At 38.1% G+C, this 15,924-nt stretch overlaps 1 long non-coding RNA gene across 2 annotated transcripts; it reads right to left on the bottom strand.

The window, feature by feature from the left end:
- Positions 1-2,459: 2,459 nt before the first annotated feature.
- Positions 2,460-12,843, bottom strand: LOC113968222. Of its 2 annotated transcripts, none has more exons than XR_003534441.1 (3): positions 12,754-12,843; positions 11,843-11,962; positions 2,460-2,549 (listed from the first exon to the last, which is right to left on the bottom strand). It is a non-coding gene; the product is annotated as an uncharacterized LOC113968222 (long non-coding RNA). The 2 variants fall into 2 exon arrangements; XR_003534437.1 differs by lacking the exon at positions 2,460-2,549 and adding an exon at positions 9,349-9,477.
- Between the last annotated feature and the right edge of the window lie 3,081 nt (positions 12,844-15,924).

Below are 15,924 nucleotides of genomic sequence, written 5' to 3'. Positions count from 1 at the left end.
TCTTCATCTTCATCTTCATCTTCATCTTCATCTTCATCTTCATCTTCATCTTCATCTTCATCTTCATCTTCATCATCTTCATCTTCCTCAGAGCACGTACAGTCCTTGGAGGCTTTCCAAAGTTCTAGGTTTGAAGGTTGCTTTGCCTGGGTGATATCTTATTGTCCAGGCCAGAGTGCAGATGTTCTTAAACAGAATGAAGGCCTACCTTGAAAAAGAGACTAAATATACTACTGGAATTTGGGGGAAATTGATATGGAATGGGGTAATAGGGTTGGGTATGTGGAACTATTGTGCTAAAGGGTAAGGGATATAATAAATACAGCTACTTCTAAAATCTACAAAAATTAAAAAATCAAAATAACTCCAAGGCGACAGTATCTTCAGGTATGCATACCATTCTGCACCTGGGATAGCTGGACAATAGTACCCCCTTATCTTCTCTCAAGGTCCTTTCACTGTCCAAATTAGTAGGTATATTCAAGGAGGGCTGGGCTTCTGTAGATGAGTGGCAGTTTCTTTGCAGTTTTCTGCAGTGGACAAAAGTATTTTGCTGATCTTAACAATGTTTAAGCCATTATCCCTTTCAGTCTCTGACAGTTGTCTGCGTTGTCTGTCTATGTGATACAACTGTTGCGTGTCTGGTGTCCCTACAGATCCTGAGTAATGGCTTCCCAAGCGCACAGAGAGGATCAGACTCAAAAAGTCTCAGGCTCTGCTAGAAAGAGCTTCTTTGTCATTGTGCTTGAAAGTCCTAATCTGCATATAATGGTCATGCCTCTAAGTGAGAACTTTTGCTGTTTGCATAGATACCTACCTGGTGCATGGTGTCTAGCTGTGGGGTCCCCAGCAGAGGGAAAGCATGGACCTGTTGGAGCAGGCCCAGAGGAGGGGCACAAAAATTATCAGCTAGAGTGAACACTTTCCCTATGAGGAAAGTCTGAAAGAGTTAGGGTTGCTCATCCTTGAGAAGTGAAGGATCCAGGGAGGCTTTACTGCAGTCTTTTAGTAATTAAAAGGGACTTAAAAGAAATACGGGGACAGATTTTTTAGAAGGGTCTGTTGCAATAGGACAAGGGGTAGTGCTTTTAAACTGAAAGAGGGTAGATTCAGACTAGATATAAGGAAGAGATTTTTGATGATGAAGGTGGTGAAACACTGGAACAGGTTGCCCAGAAAGGTCATGGATGCCCCATCCCTGGAAACATTCAAGGTCAGGTTGGACAGAGCTCTGAGCAACCTGACCTAGTTGAAGGTGTCCCTGCTTGATGCAGGGAACTGGGACTAGATGACCTTTAAAGGTCCCTTCCAGACCAAACCATCCTACAAATATATGATCCTATACTAATCAATCTTTTTAGATTTTTTTTCCTGGAATACACTTTCCTTACTTAGAATGCAAAGGTCTGAATTACAAAAAAAATTAGAAAAGGTCTGAATTAAAGCGTGAAACCTGTGGCTACATGCAACTCTATTCGCTCTGTATTTCAGAAAGGCAGCTCAATGTGATTTTAGGAGTCACAGAAGGGAATTGCCTTCCTGCATCACTTCCCCCCTCCCCCAGCATGTGTGGCCTGATTTTGTTGGAAGAGTGGGAAAACAGGGAAACAAAATTTAATCAATGGCTGCTCAGTTGGCTCTGCAAAGATTTGATTGTTTGGGAGTTTCTGTTACATGCTAAGCAAATGGAAAGAGAGGTGGCCTTGAAATAAGGAGTGTCCCTTGAGATAAGATACTGGTGGTAGTTTAAAGGTGAAGCACTGTGACAGGGTTTGGCCATACATCTCCAGAAAATGAAATTCATGTTTTGTTTCTGTTGCTCCACAAATTAATAGGTGAGAATCAGAAAATCAAAACCTAGTGTCTCTTAAATCACAAGACTAAACAAAATCTTGACATGTAATTGGCATGCACGACAGTAATTAACAAAAACTTTATAGTTTTGTCTCATATTTAACTTTCCAAAGTAAATACACATAATTTAATCTGTAGCTTAATTAATGAAATATGTGATGAATTCTAGGTCATGCAACTGGTAAAAAATGTGCTGGTTTAGCTCCTCGTTTTTGCCCTAATATTCATCACTGGGCTAGTACTATTTATCATAGGAACACATGAGAAATTGTTGCTACCTGGAAACTAAAAGGCTGAAGCATTATAGTGGAGTCACTGCATTGACTCTACTGGTACTTCACAAAAGTTTCTTCTCATGCAAATTAAAGTTAAATCAAAACATTAAGCTATAGAGAGATTTTCTGTACTGCATAATTTTTTTGTCCTCTTGTCTTGAATGCTTTTCTACAGTAACTGCTGGGCTGCCAGTAACTCAACCAGCTTGGCATAAATTCTGTGAAATCCCACACTGGTGCACTGAAGTTGAGGCTCCGGATTTCTGGAATGGCTCTTATCACTGCACTGTCTATGCTGCAAGAAAGAAGTGCAAGGAAATTTACCACTTACAGGGCTAAAATAAAAATGTTCCTCTTCTCAGCCAGCTGCAGGTCTCTTGTCTGCAGGGAAGATTTCCTTTACCTGTTTTGAAAGTCATTCTATAGGGAAGAATCAGAGTAATGACAAGCAATTTCAGTGCTCAGTTATTCATGAGAATTCTCATGAGAATTCATGAGAAACATGCTGTGCAGACAGAAAACGCAGCCTTGGAAGAGGTCAATATTACTTCTGAGATATGAGATACTGATCTGGTAAGCACTCAACAAAACATATCAATTTTAAATTTTGATCTTGAGTGAAAATACACTGGCTACATGAGGAAAATGAAAATAGATCCCTGTAGTAAACCAAATGTTCAGAAGAGCTAAAATTCTAGAGCAACACAGGAATAAAAGGCTAGATTTTCAAACAGCTCCATTGTAAATATCCAGTGCTTGATTAGTAATCAGCCCTTAAAATATTTTTGAAAAGTGGGGGTCAAAATGCTTGGCCTAAAATCCTTTACACATAGTAGAAAGACTTGTGAACTCCTAAATTCAGTCCTGTGAGCACAATTTAACACTGAAAACTTGTTTAATTGCAGCAACAGGGAGACTGCAACATATACAGGCAGATATTCCCCATCAAGTAATGTGTCTGATACTGGGGACTGTGAATCCAGCCTTATACCAGCTTCCTGACAGGCCTTTAGACATGCTGTGTGAAGCAGCTGCATGAAATTTGGGGAAAAAAAATCAGGAGACCAAATGTACTGCTCCAAATTGATTTAAAATTTCTTCTGGGATTGATGCATAACTCTGTGTTGGTATTTTATTTTTCCCAAATTTATTTTAAGTAAGCTGTTGGCACATTTCTCGGTCATTCTAGCTGGCTGAAAGCACAGGGTGAATGTGTTGACCATTTTCCTGTGTATCTCCATAGTGAGATTTAGTTGCCATGATAAACTGTATATTTTGAACCATCAGAAATTTTTATTTCTTCCTAAAACATAGTCATGGGCTAAATCTCAGGAATAATACAACTTAATTGTAAGATGATAATTCAACTTAACAGTGGGAGCTGTCAGACCATTTCCACATGAAAGGGAGCAATCTCCAGGACACTGCCCATCACTTTAAGTGTGCAGTGTCAGCTACTGCTTTCCATTGGACTCTGAGAGCAAGAGTAATCTCATTGTAAGCCTGGATTGTCCTGCCTTTAGTTTCTGAATATTTAGATGTATGCTGATACTCTCACTTTTTTTTTTAACCTCTCTATTAACCAATCCATAATTCTGCAAGTATAGAGTTGCATTTAGTCTCTGCAGTTGTCATGAAGACACCTATTGATCCTCATGCTGCAGCTGCTGAAGTTTCTCTGTGACCTGCTGTAATTTATGCTGGTGTCTGTAGTTCCCAGAGTACACCCTGCAGTAGCTGATGGATGCCATGTCATTGTCCTAAGGTGCATGTCAGGGGTGACAAAGCTGGCTGAAGAGTCTACCTCAGTTGGCCTTTGAGAGATCCATCCTTCTCCTGGAAATCCTGTCTGAGCATCTCTAGCTCTGAAGTGACTATGGACAGGTTTTGATTTAAGTGTGATTTACAGGAAGGTAAGTTTAAATTGAGGCCATTTTTTAATTCAAGTCAAAACCTTTGTGCATATCATGAAAATGCCTCATTCTCTAGTTCCTGGATATGGTAAATTACCAAGATAAAGGTTTGGTATCAAATGAGAAATGTACACATTTCCAAGAATTGTTAACACTCAATGTATTGGAGAAAAGACCATAGAGCCTATAAGTTCAGAAGTGCAACCTACTTATTATAAAGCTTTTGAGTTATTTTTAGATAGCTCTTCTATTCCCTGTTTACTATGATAAAATATTTTTAACTTGTAAAGGATAAAAGTTATCAAGCAGAATGGGAATTCTGGGTAAATAAGAGTATAATTTAACTCTTAGAAAAAAAATCCAAACATATATATGAACACACCTTCAAAATAATATCTTTCAAAAATATATGAACTGCAGAAAATCAATGTTCCTTCTGCATTGCAGTCAGAAAGCTTGGAAGGCATCCGCTTCCTAATGGGTGAACTGCTAACTTCCCAGACAAGTGCCCAACATGTACAGACACTTCTGAATCATAGAATGATTTGGGTTGGAAGGGAGCTTAAATTATCAAGTTCCAACACCTTCCACTAGACCAGGTTACTCAGAGCTCCATTCAACCTAGTCTTGAACATGTCCAGGGATGGGACATCTGCAACTTCTCTGGGCAATGTGTTCCAGTGCCTCAGCACTCTCAGAATAAAGACTCTTTTCATAATATCCAAAACAGATATTATTCCTAATTTCCTGAAGAGACATTCCACTCCAGCATGGACCTCTCTTAGCAGCATGAGAAGTCACTAGCCAAATATTAAATAAGAGAAGATAATACCTCACAATTTATTCTACTAATTAGATCTAAGCTCTTCTAGGTAATATATGCCAGAAGATTCTGATAAATTTTCAAGAGTGAACATGATTTTCCAAAGGAAGAAATTCATCTATGTATGTATAGCTCCTAGCATTATGGCTGGTGGGCACTAGGGCCAGAAGTTTCAACACTGATTAAGTAGGATAACATTTATGATTAGCTCTAAAAATATTTCAACATAGTGTTAAAATGTTGTGAGAAACAGATTATAGGTCTTTGATCTGGGAAATAACAACTAATGATACTAACATGATTAATAAAAGCATAAATACTATAATTACATATCCTATCAGCTATTCCTGTACTCATGCATTTGTTAAGCTGATCTCGTCTGGTATGGGATAGGCTGGATGCCAGTTAGACACTGTGCAGAGGGGATGAGTTTTTTCTCTGCCAAAGTACCAACCTTGGAATGTGTTTTCGTATTTTCCTGTTCTTAGTCCAGCTGCTATAAGGGTTTTCCTGTGCCATTTTTGTTACATTACTCTGTATGTTGGATGCAATTTGGTTGTTTATTTAGAATATTAACCCAGATGCCAGTACTTATACAGCTAGAACATATGTTCCTATAATATTTAACTTTATTTTTGCAAGTGTTGTTCGATCGGTTTAGTATTCTTGTAGCAAAAATACATAAAATATCTATAGTGTCACAATTTATCAATCAGAAATGAAAGTGCCAAAAACCTGTGAGATTGAACTCTTTGAATGTACTTAAAGCAACAGAGGACTTGTGGCTACACTGTGCAGTTAAGTTTGACTTATAATTCCCCTGTCAGAAACAGGGATTGTCTAATAGTAGTTCGGATCAACATTACTATGACAACAGAACAGCAACAAGTTTTTCCCCAGTAACTTATGGTTTGCAAGGCCTCAAGCCTGGGAATCATTTCCCATGTAACCTCTTATCAACAGAGCTCTTTGTCTTGACTAGAAGCAGTGATGATTTTGCCTGCATACTTTCCCTGCATTTCTATTGGGGCATAAGGCTGGAGTTAATGGGATAAAATAACTGAGTTTATATTGCTTAGATGAAAAAGATCATTTAAATCAAATGTGCATGTTGACAATTTTATCCAAGTCAGCTTGGTTATTCTTAACCTGAAACCAGAAATCCTAAAAGATCTTGTGAAAATATTATTCCCTTTTTTATGGAAATATTCTTCAATGCCTTAAGTTACTGCAAAGTATGCGTCATGAATGTGTTTTATGAAGAAAAGCAATTGTGGTTTTTTTTCCTTCCAACATGTAGTGCCAGAGAGACAATCCAGTCATCTATTAGCAGTATAGGTTAATTGCAAAACATAACAGGTCAAAGGATTATTCATCCTCTTTGATTGCTTAATGTCTTTGTTCTGTAACTTGCATTCTATCTTGTTATTTCACCTTCTGGATAGGGAAATAGTGGAATTCATGCACAGAAGCACAGATAACACCTATCAATTGCTGCAATCTGCAAAATCTGTTGAAAGCCAGTTCTTGTTATGCATGTTATGTTTTGCAGTCACTATTAGAGATTGCTGCTACACCACTTAATTTTCTCTTGGGAAAAGTACACCTGCACTCCTTCCCACAGGATTTAATCATGAAGGCTTGTGGCTCTGGGGACTTCACATGCCTTATGGATGGCTGCTACTAGCAAAAGCACTGCGTCTGTGGTGGTATCACAGCCATCAAGGTAGCTTTTTTACTATAAAATGGCAAAAGAAGTCTGGGGCAAAAGAAGTCTGCTGGAAGGGCCATCAGTAGTCCTGTAGTCTTCTCTGTATCCTTATGCACGCCTAGTCCTGGGGCACATAATACATGAACATTTTATTGTGAATAGTGTAGTTCAGGTGCCAACAATTCTCAAACAAAACAACTGTAAACAGAGACTAGTATTGTGATGGCATTTTTCAGAGCACATCATATTTTGATAGCAGCTATTAATGTTCTTCAAGAGGGATACAATCAATTTACTCTTCCTAGATCTATGAAATAATTCGCCACTGGATTGTCACTCATTTGTAACAAGAATTATTTAAATGTTTGATGATATTCAATACCACACTGAGGAATAGATAGACCCCTTGAGCAACACCCTCTGGTGGTGTTGGACAAGCTTCTTATCTGGCCTTCTTTCAGTGAAGCAATGTCTGTTTAGAGTTGCTGTACCTATGACCTGGTTAAGGCTTTTAAAAAGAAAAAGTTTTATAGGAAAGTCATTACAGTATTACTAAGAAGTAGCCGCCAGGTTGAAGGAGGCCTGATCAGGTACTACTATCTCACTGACACCTGCTATTATAGTTTGGAAAGATTCTTTACCACCAAAGTAGGTAAGAGTTGAAGTTTGACAATTATTTTCTGCCATGAGGCAGAAGAAGAAACTGAAGCTGATTTGATGTTGGGGAATTCACATTTGTTTTTATTTAGCAGCAGAACTCAGAAAATTTTCAGTAGTTCTCCATAAGCATTTTAGTTTGAATCAAAAATGCGTTTTGAACAAAATTCTACATGTCCCTCCACTTGTGGTATTTTGGCTTACATCAAGGAATTATTTCACAGTCTGCAAATTAGTTTTCTTTTGATTAAACTAAACTAGAAGTGTCCAATTAATGAGCTTTTGTCCAATAGAGTCAGATTAAGACTAATTGGAAGTAATCCCATTGCCCCAGAAATGCATGAAGAATGGACAATAGGATCTTGGAGATTTGGTACTGTGTTCTTCTGTCTTTAGATCTTCTCTTACTGGGCTGTAAGTCTTGCTATTGTTAACATGCTTTGTCATCTTGGTGCTTATTAAGCTGTGTTTGGTTTCTCCTTTCTTTCAAATCTGCCAATATTTAAAACTTTCAGATGAGTTATACATTATTTTTTCCAGTCTCCTGCTTTTCAGACAAATGCCAACTCTATCCATTTTTCTCACTGGAAGAAAGGACCAATGAAAATACCAGATGTAAAATGAAGTGGGGGGTGATTTTAAAGTTAAAGCAACTCATTCCACCTGTCTGTCTCCCTGTTACTGAAAAATGTCTAATGGGACACAGGCACTTAGCTGAGCAGCAACAACCTCCAAATCTCTTCATCACAGGCTGTGCACATCAGGTGTGCAAAATCCAGGCACCTACAAGCCATCTCATTAGTGACATTTACCATTGGTGCTACATGACACTCCACGGTGGAGCACTTGCATCAGTTTTCACACCTGACCACCTCCTTGGATCGTTAAAATCTTATGTTAGTCTTATGCCCTTCTTATGATCTACAGAAATCCTTTAGAACTGGGAAGGAAAGATCAGGGGTGGCTTCTGGTATGGAAATGCTGATCTTGCATGACATCCACCTTTCATTTGAGTGTTTAATAAAGGTGCTAGAAGAATAGCTGTGAAAAATGAAGTCAGTTAACCACAGAAGAGTTAACATACGCATAAAAACTTTCCTCCAAAAAGCTAAATGCTGTTTTGAATATCTACTGACAAAAAGAAACTTTGCTAATTTTGTCAGTTTTTAATTTACTCTCAATCAAGTTTTCTCCATATCGTGAATGAGTGCTTTAGGGTCACTCAAAGAATCTGCATCAATGGTATTAACAAAAGTGATTTTAATATGAATTTGTAAAAGTGTAACTTAACAAACTTCCATGGCAAGGTGCACTCTATTGCTTACTAAATGGACTAAACACACAAAGAAAAATTAAGTTATAACTGATTTAGAATGAACTACACAGAGATTGGAGATGCAAAAAGGTAAAGGACACTCTCCTGTTGAGTCACGAGGTTCAGAGTGGACTCTCTTGCTTTCTAATGCAAGATGGAGCATAGGTAAAGCTAGGTCCAATCTTAGTCTTTGACTTGGAAAACAGTTTATATCTAATGAAAGAAATACACAGATTTCATTAGTGCTGATTTAGCATGTTATCATCAGCTTACCAAGGATCTGTTGTGAATAAGGTGTCCCTCTGCCTTGGTTAAGGAAGGATCTCTCAGTCTCAGATAAGGAATCTCAAACTTGAGAGGTGTCCCAGCTGTAAGGGAGACCATCACCATGCATTCACACTGCTGTACAGGGAGAGCTCCAAGAAGGCTCTCTAAAGCTGTCATATTTTTGGGATAAAGTGATTGGCTAATAGTTAAATTGCACCTGAAGGGTATGCATGAGACCCCTTGTACCCAAAACTTTCTTTGTGAGTCTTGGAAAAAACATCTGTTATTCATGTGTTGACCACAGTGTTTCAAGCTCATATGCACTGATGCTCACTGGGTCACTCTGCCCCTTTCTGGGTTTTCTGGAGGAGTTCTTGGCCTGACTATAGCTCAGGCCTTTACCTCCTTTGGAACCTGTACCAAACTATTGTTAGTTTGGTTAAGGGGGTTGAGCAAATCCATCACACTCTCTTAGTTGTTTGAATCATACTAGTTCTGTTGTTATTCACGTTATTCTCTTAGAATTTGCTCCACTGATTTAATGATAAATGTAATCAGAGTGGACTATATTCCCCTACTTTTAAGCTACTCCAAGCACGATGGATTTGAATATTCAAATCAGCCAAGAAGTTCTCAATGTTGCCTCCTTTTTTCTTGACAGGCTGAATGAGGAAAAAAATCATGTACAGAAACTTGACTGTCAGGTAATACTGAAGATGATCTAAAAGTTCTACTAATAAGGCTCAAGAGAGGGAAAGGCAGAGAACCAGGAGGTTTGGATGAAAACAGGCATATGATACACAGACACCTTTGTGTATGCAGGGGAAGATCTCAGCTGCTCAGCCCACACTGTGGAGCTCAGCATTCATCAACTCCTTATGTGACATTTAAAACCAGATTTTCAAGGAAATTGGCGTGGTACTGAATGAAGGTGGCACTTTCCTAATAAAGAAACACAAATTTGGATTTGGTGAGCTGGAGTTCACTTCATCAAGTTTTTAGGGGAGGTAGAGGGAAAGAAAGCTACCTGTAGTGTTCCAATTTGGAAGTTAATAAGGTTTAAAATGATCGATTTGAATTGAACATTTTACCTTTGGGAATTAATTTTATTATTTTTAAAGGTTAAAAAAAACAAATAGGTTTTTTTCTTTTACAGGTAACTGAAAAATATTAAAATTTTCATTGATTAAAAACGTAATTTTGTTCACAGTGCTCTTTGATATCTAGTACTTTGTAGAGCCTGATAAAAGCAACCCAACTTGTCCTTGACTGCATATTTCATAATATTTTTCTATCTTTCGTAGATTGTAAAGAAACCTTTTCCTAAGCTTAAAAAACATGCTAGGAAAAGTAGAATTGCATTGCAAAAAAAATCTAGGATGCAGAGAGTGACCTTATGCTAAATGCCACTGTTTAGTTGGACTTGTGCAGATTGAGAAATAGGGATATGGCAGTGATGGGAACTGAATTTGGGTCTCTGTGTCAGAAGGAGAGTGCATTTTCTGGTAAAGCCTCTTCTATCTGGAGCTGAAACCATTGCTTTCCTTCCCTATGCATGGTGTGGCTAGGAAAGCTTGGCTGGGTCTCTGCTGATTCCTGTCAGAGGCACAGGTCCTTTTAAACGTGTATTTCTGGGAACAGTCTTGTCCGGATTCTGCAATCTCTGAAATAGCCACCAGTATGTTTCTATGTTGGTGTGCATTGTGTTCGCATTTTATAATACCGAAGGTTAACTTCGTGTTGGGGAAACTGGAAATAGGTTAATTAAGATATCTGTTTTGTTTAAATAACACAAAATACTGGGTGAATGCCAGAATTGCAAGGTACTGATTATAATTGGCATTTGTGGATGTGGCATTTGTATTTCCATATTTCTGAAACTTTGGGGAAACCTCTCTTTCATTTAAACTTGTGATCTGTCATTAACAACTCTCTGCTCAGAAAATTAATTCCAGCTAGACTAGAAACTGCAATCTGGAAATCTTAACAATGTTTGGGTTAATTAACTCATCATTTGATTTGTTCACATGTTAATAAGCTCTTGAGGATCAATGAATTCTCATTCAGTATAAATAAATTGGATTGGGGAAGCAGTTAATACTGTAATAACAGTGGTGCCCATATGGGCTGGTTTGTGTACATATTTCACTTTTTAATTACCAGTCAATTTGAAATGAAATGTGCTTCAGGGTCTGAGTTGGTTTATTTTCTTTCAACTGTCTGAGAAACAGAATCATCTGGTATGGAAGACTTCAGATGCTGCCTGGAAGAAAACTCAGTCTGGCTTACCACAGAACCTTTTAGTTTTACCTTACAGTGCAGACTACAGATCAGGTAATTTCTATCCTTCAATCCTCACATCATTGAATTGCCTGTCATTTAAGCTTCTGAAATTAATTCCAAAGGTTTGGGCTGAGCATATTTAATCCTCATCATGGATGCCTTTTGCACATTTTCTTTCCCATCAAGATTTTAAAGGCATTCTCATTGGTAATGAGGACTAGTGGGACACAGAAGACATTTTGATAAGCTGTAACAAATCCTTGAGGACAAATGTCTCCTGTGAGTTTTATTTTTCTCTTTAAAAATATTCACTTATTATTTGAGTGCAGTTGAAAGCTGCTGTAATGATAATTTTCTAGAGCAAGAGATTATCAAATGGCATCCTGTGTTTGCAGCATCTGTCAGAAAATGACAGAATCCCCATCTATACAAAATGACTCGGGAATCTTATCAGAGATAAATATAACATAGGATTGTTTTGTACTGTAATTATCCTAGATGTAATGAGGAAAATGAATTCTAAAATGATAAAAAGAATGAAAAAAACTATATACAGTAAACCCCCTTGCTCAGAATTTTTTAAATATTCTAAGATGTGGATTATGGAATTAATGTTATAGACATAATTAAATAGTACTGAAAATCATCTGCAGCCACAAGTCTGAATCACCTGCTTTTTTGGATATGAAGATGCTTAATTTTCTTTGTAAATCTTAACAGTTAAACTGTCCAGTGAGCACTTACCTTCCTATTTATAACTTTATTTGCATCCCTTTCTTTCCATGTACTTCACACAGCTCCCTCTATCTTCAGTCCTTGTGCTCTAAAAATGTTGCTGCTTCTATGGAGTTTCTCTTCAAAAGCCTTTGTACAATGACATTGATACAAAATCACCAGTGTACCTATAATTAGTATTTTTTTATTGTATACTGTTTGACTCCTAGCATCATTGATGTTAGGATTGACAGATTTTAGATGGATGCATTGTGCAGTGATCTTTGATTAAATGAGTCCTGAAAACAGATCTAAGGTCAGATGCCACAAAGAGCAGCTTTGGCTTCTGCAGTTCTCAGTAGTTACAAACACATGAAAATCAATCAGCCTTCAAGAAATTAAGAGATGTTAATCATATTGACAGCTTTCAAGGTTGATGTAAATGGCGGTAGCTAAACAAAAGAAATTGCCTAAATCAATGCAACTGTGCTCTTTCACTAGTGAAGAATCTGAGGAAGTGTTTTTTTGCACTGTTAGCACATATTCCCTTCTTACCGGGGTATCATTGCTCTTTACAATACAACTGCTACTTCTTGGAGCTTTGCACTCTTGAAAACTCAAGTAGCTGAATTTCCAGCTCATAACTGGAGCTCACAGCTCCACAGACTGCACAGGCTCCACAGAGTGAACATTTTGCCATCATGTTCAAACAAAAGTGTCTTCAGTGGAGTTTATGCCACTACACTTAATTACTACTTTTTCCAGTCTAATGGTTATCTTAGGCACATTAAAATAGCTGCAAATCATGACATTGCTGTAAAACCCCTAATCTGATGCTAAATAATTATCCTGTTCCATTGTAGCACGACAAGGACAGAGAAATTGTCCTCTACTGATTTCACTACCAGGCAGACAGGATCGTTTTTTGACCTGCTATTCACCTTTGCTGCTGTCAGTTTGCTATCCCCAGAGTTTCCATCCCTATGCTTGATTCACAGTTTTTGGAATTGGAATGTGATCATAGTTGGCTGTGGGAGCTATGCAGTCCCCCTTTATGATGAAACATACTTACATAGTTGCAGCAGAGGGTGAGGGGACCCTCATTGTACCTTTGAGGGAGCAGAGGGGCAGGTGTGTGAGAGGGGGCACTGGCAAGGTCTCTGGGTGTGCATGGGGCAGGTAGCCCTTGGCCAAGCCCACTGAGCTGCTGGCAAGCATCTGACTGTGCCCTGTCTTGAGACAGGTAAAATCATCAGGTGTGATGTGCTACACAGCTGGTAAGTGCCATAATTCATGTTACACATTTTGAAAACTGAAGGGTGCAACAAAGCGGAATATCAAGGGTATCCAGGAGTGAAATTATGAGGTTTGACTTTGAGACAGGCTGGTATTTTTAGTGCCACATTTTCTGGATTAAGCTCAAGCCAGTGGGACAAATCCTGGCTGCCATTGCTTGAATGCTGAGTGTGACCTCTGCTGGAAGAGGAGACCTTGAGGTTTTCCTTTGCCATAAGTGGATTTATATTTTAAGGCTTCCCTGCTGAAAGGTTTGTTTTTCTAAAGATTATTGTTGAGGAAGAATGCAACTGCATACTCACTGCTATTTTACTAACCATTTTTTATGAGAATCTGTCTTGCTAATCTCTTTTGGGAATTACAGGGAGAGAAAGAGGAAAGATTGTATTGATCTCAAGCACTGTATGTTGGTCAATGGGTTTGTGTAAGGATTCATGTCATGTAAGGGGCGAATCTTTGTAAACGCTAATCTTTGTAATTGATTACTTATTGATTGCTCCCAGGAGATATGTTTTGATATGAAAAAGGGACTTGCCTTCAATTCAATTATGGTATGCAAACAAAGTTCAGGATTTATCTGAAGGAGATTGAAAAGGTGAAAGACGATGGGGAAAGTTCACAGTTTATGTTCACTTCAGAGAAAGTTGATTTTATTTGAGATTACCTATTACCTGTCAATGCAAACGTTTTCCAATATGCTCTAATGTTAAGAGCGTTGTACTTTTTCATGTCAAGACACTACCTGACAATAAAAAGAATAATTTTACCAATTTGCTAAGTGATTCAGTCTAGCTATATTTGCTCTGTTGGTATTGAACCAGAACCTCATAAATGATGACTTCAAATAGCTGGAGTAAAGGTTTGAGCTGGGAAGTTTGGGGCTGGCTGAGACACACATTACATCTGCATTTCTTTGAACCATTGATTTGTATCCTTATTTTAGTTTGAAATTTTTGTAATACATGTTGGAGTTATCTGGAAATAAATTTCTGATTCCAGCTGATCACTGTGTCATAAACAGTTGTTTAATACAATCCTACTTTACAGATCCCAATGGGTTACCCAAGACAAGAGATGTTTTAGTTAATGTCTATTTGAGTTGGAAAGTCTCTTTTGCCTGTGTTTACATTCAAAGTTTTACTCCAGTCAAAAAAACTTATATATAAAGTGAAAAATTTGTATAATGGAACCTAAACATTCTAATAAAATAACTGTTGGCAATGCAGATCTAAGAGAAATAAAGAAAAAAAAAGAATTAATGTTACTGTGCAGAAAAGTTCTCAACAATAAAATGTAAGTTCATATTGCTATGTGTATGTTCAGGTATCTAACTCTTTTCCAGATGTTATGTTCCTCATACTGCTGCCCTTTTGTTCTAAGGTTGATAGCGGGGTCTGTTTGGGGATGTACAATGGGAAATAGGCATCCTGATCCCTTTGCCAAGAGCAAGATGGTGTTGAAGTCAATGCTTTCTGTGTCTTCACACTAGGATCTGCTTGGAGTAATTTTTATGTGTTTTTCTAACAGGTTTTCTAACACCTTATTCTTTCCTCTTTTCTCTGAAAGTCCACATCACTCTGATTGTACTCTATATGGTGAGTTTGACAGGTGTTATTATCATACAAAGAATGACTTTTTACAGCCATGCCAAGCAGCAGCAAAGTCTCAGGCAGAACTAGGCAGGTGCAGACTAAGCCAGCCGGCAAATCTCAGGGCTGAGCCCCGGCAAAACACATGCAGAGCCTGAGGCACCACCCCTCGCCTAGTGACATCGTAACATTTAGTGACAACAGGGACATGGTTTAGAAGTTGACTTGATGGTTATGGGTTGATGGTTGGACTTGATGATCTTAGAGGTCTTTTCCAATCTTAAAAATTCCATGATTCTATGATTACTGGGCTGCAGGTCTGCTATGTCTTTCAGGGGGGATAGATCAGCTAGAAAAAGCAACAGCACCTGCATTTATGAAGAGGATCAATGAGTGATCCAGGATGAATATCTACAGATTGGACTTTATCTTTCTGTTCTCAACTCTGAAATAGATGTTATTTCTTGAATAATTCTGGTTCCAATGCAGTCAACATTTCAATTGGCCTCAAAGAGAGGGACAAACTGGCACCAACAGAGTGGTACGTCTTCCCTCAATCTAAATATAAGGAATTTCATAAGAACAGCTTGCATAATATTTCTGCTAGAGTACCCAAATCCTCCTATGATCGAGAAATAATTCACCAAATTATTCAAACGTACTCTACAACTGAACCAATTTAAAAGACTAGGGGTCTGTGAGATAATACAGGTAATTTAAACCCTTGGAATGATAGAACATCCTATTTATTCTTAACTCAGCTTATTTTCACAGAATTTAGTGGGATCAGATGGTGTAGCCAAGGTGATTATGACAGGGAAGTAACCCCTGGATTATTTCATATGGTGCTGTACCATAATTCATACTGCAGCATTTAGGAGCAGTCCTTGAACTAGAGCAGCTGTACACTGGAGCAGCTCGTCTGATCTGGAAGCCATGGAAAACTGGTGAAAGGTAGGCTGATATATTGGTTAGACAGTACCGATACTTCAGCCTTTGAAAGTTCTAGAGATATTCTCTTCACCTCCTTTGTTTCTCTTTTGCCCTGTACTTTTGTCCATCCCCCTCAAAGAAACTGGCGTGTGTCCTGTTCCCTTTATTGTTAAATGTGAGCATACATTTCAAAATTCTTTACCATTCTGGTTTAATGAAGTTTGGTCCTTTTATAGATACTTTACATATTGCATCACAGATGCAATTTCAAGGGATATCAGAAAAAGGCATCTT

Source organism: Neopelma chrysocephalum, unplaced genomic scaffold (assembly GCF_003984885.1).
Source record: "Neopelma chrysocephalum unplaced genomic scaffold, ASM398488v2 Primary Assembly neopelma1_23, whole genome shotgun sequence".
Lineage (NCBI taxonomy): Eukaryota > Metazoa > Chordata > Aves > Passeriformes > Pipridae > Neopelma > Neopelma chrysocephalum.
Note: the sequence above shows the minus strand (reverse complement) of the source record. Positions and strands in the feature narration are given on the sequence as shown.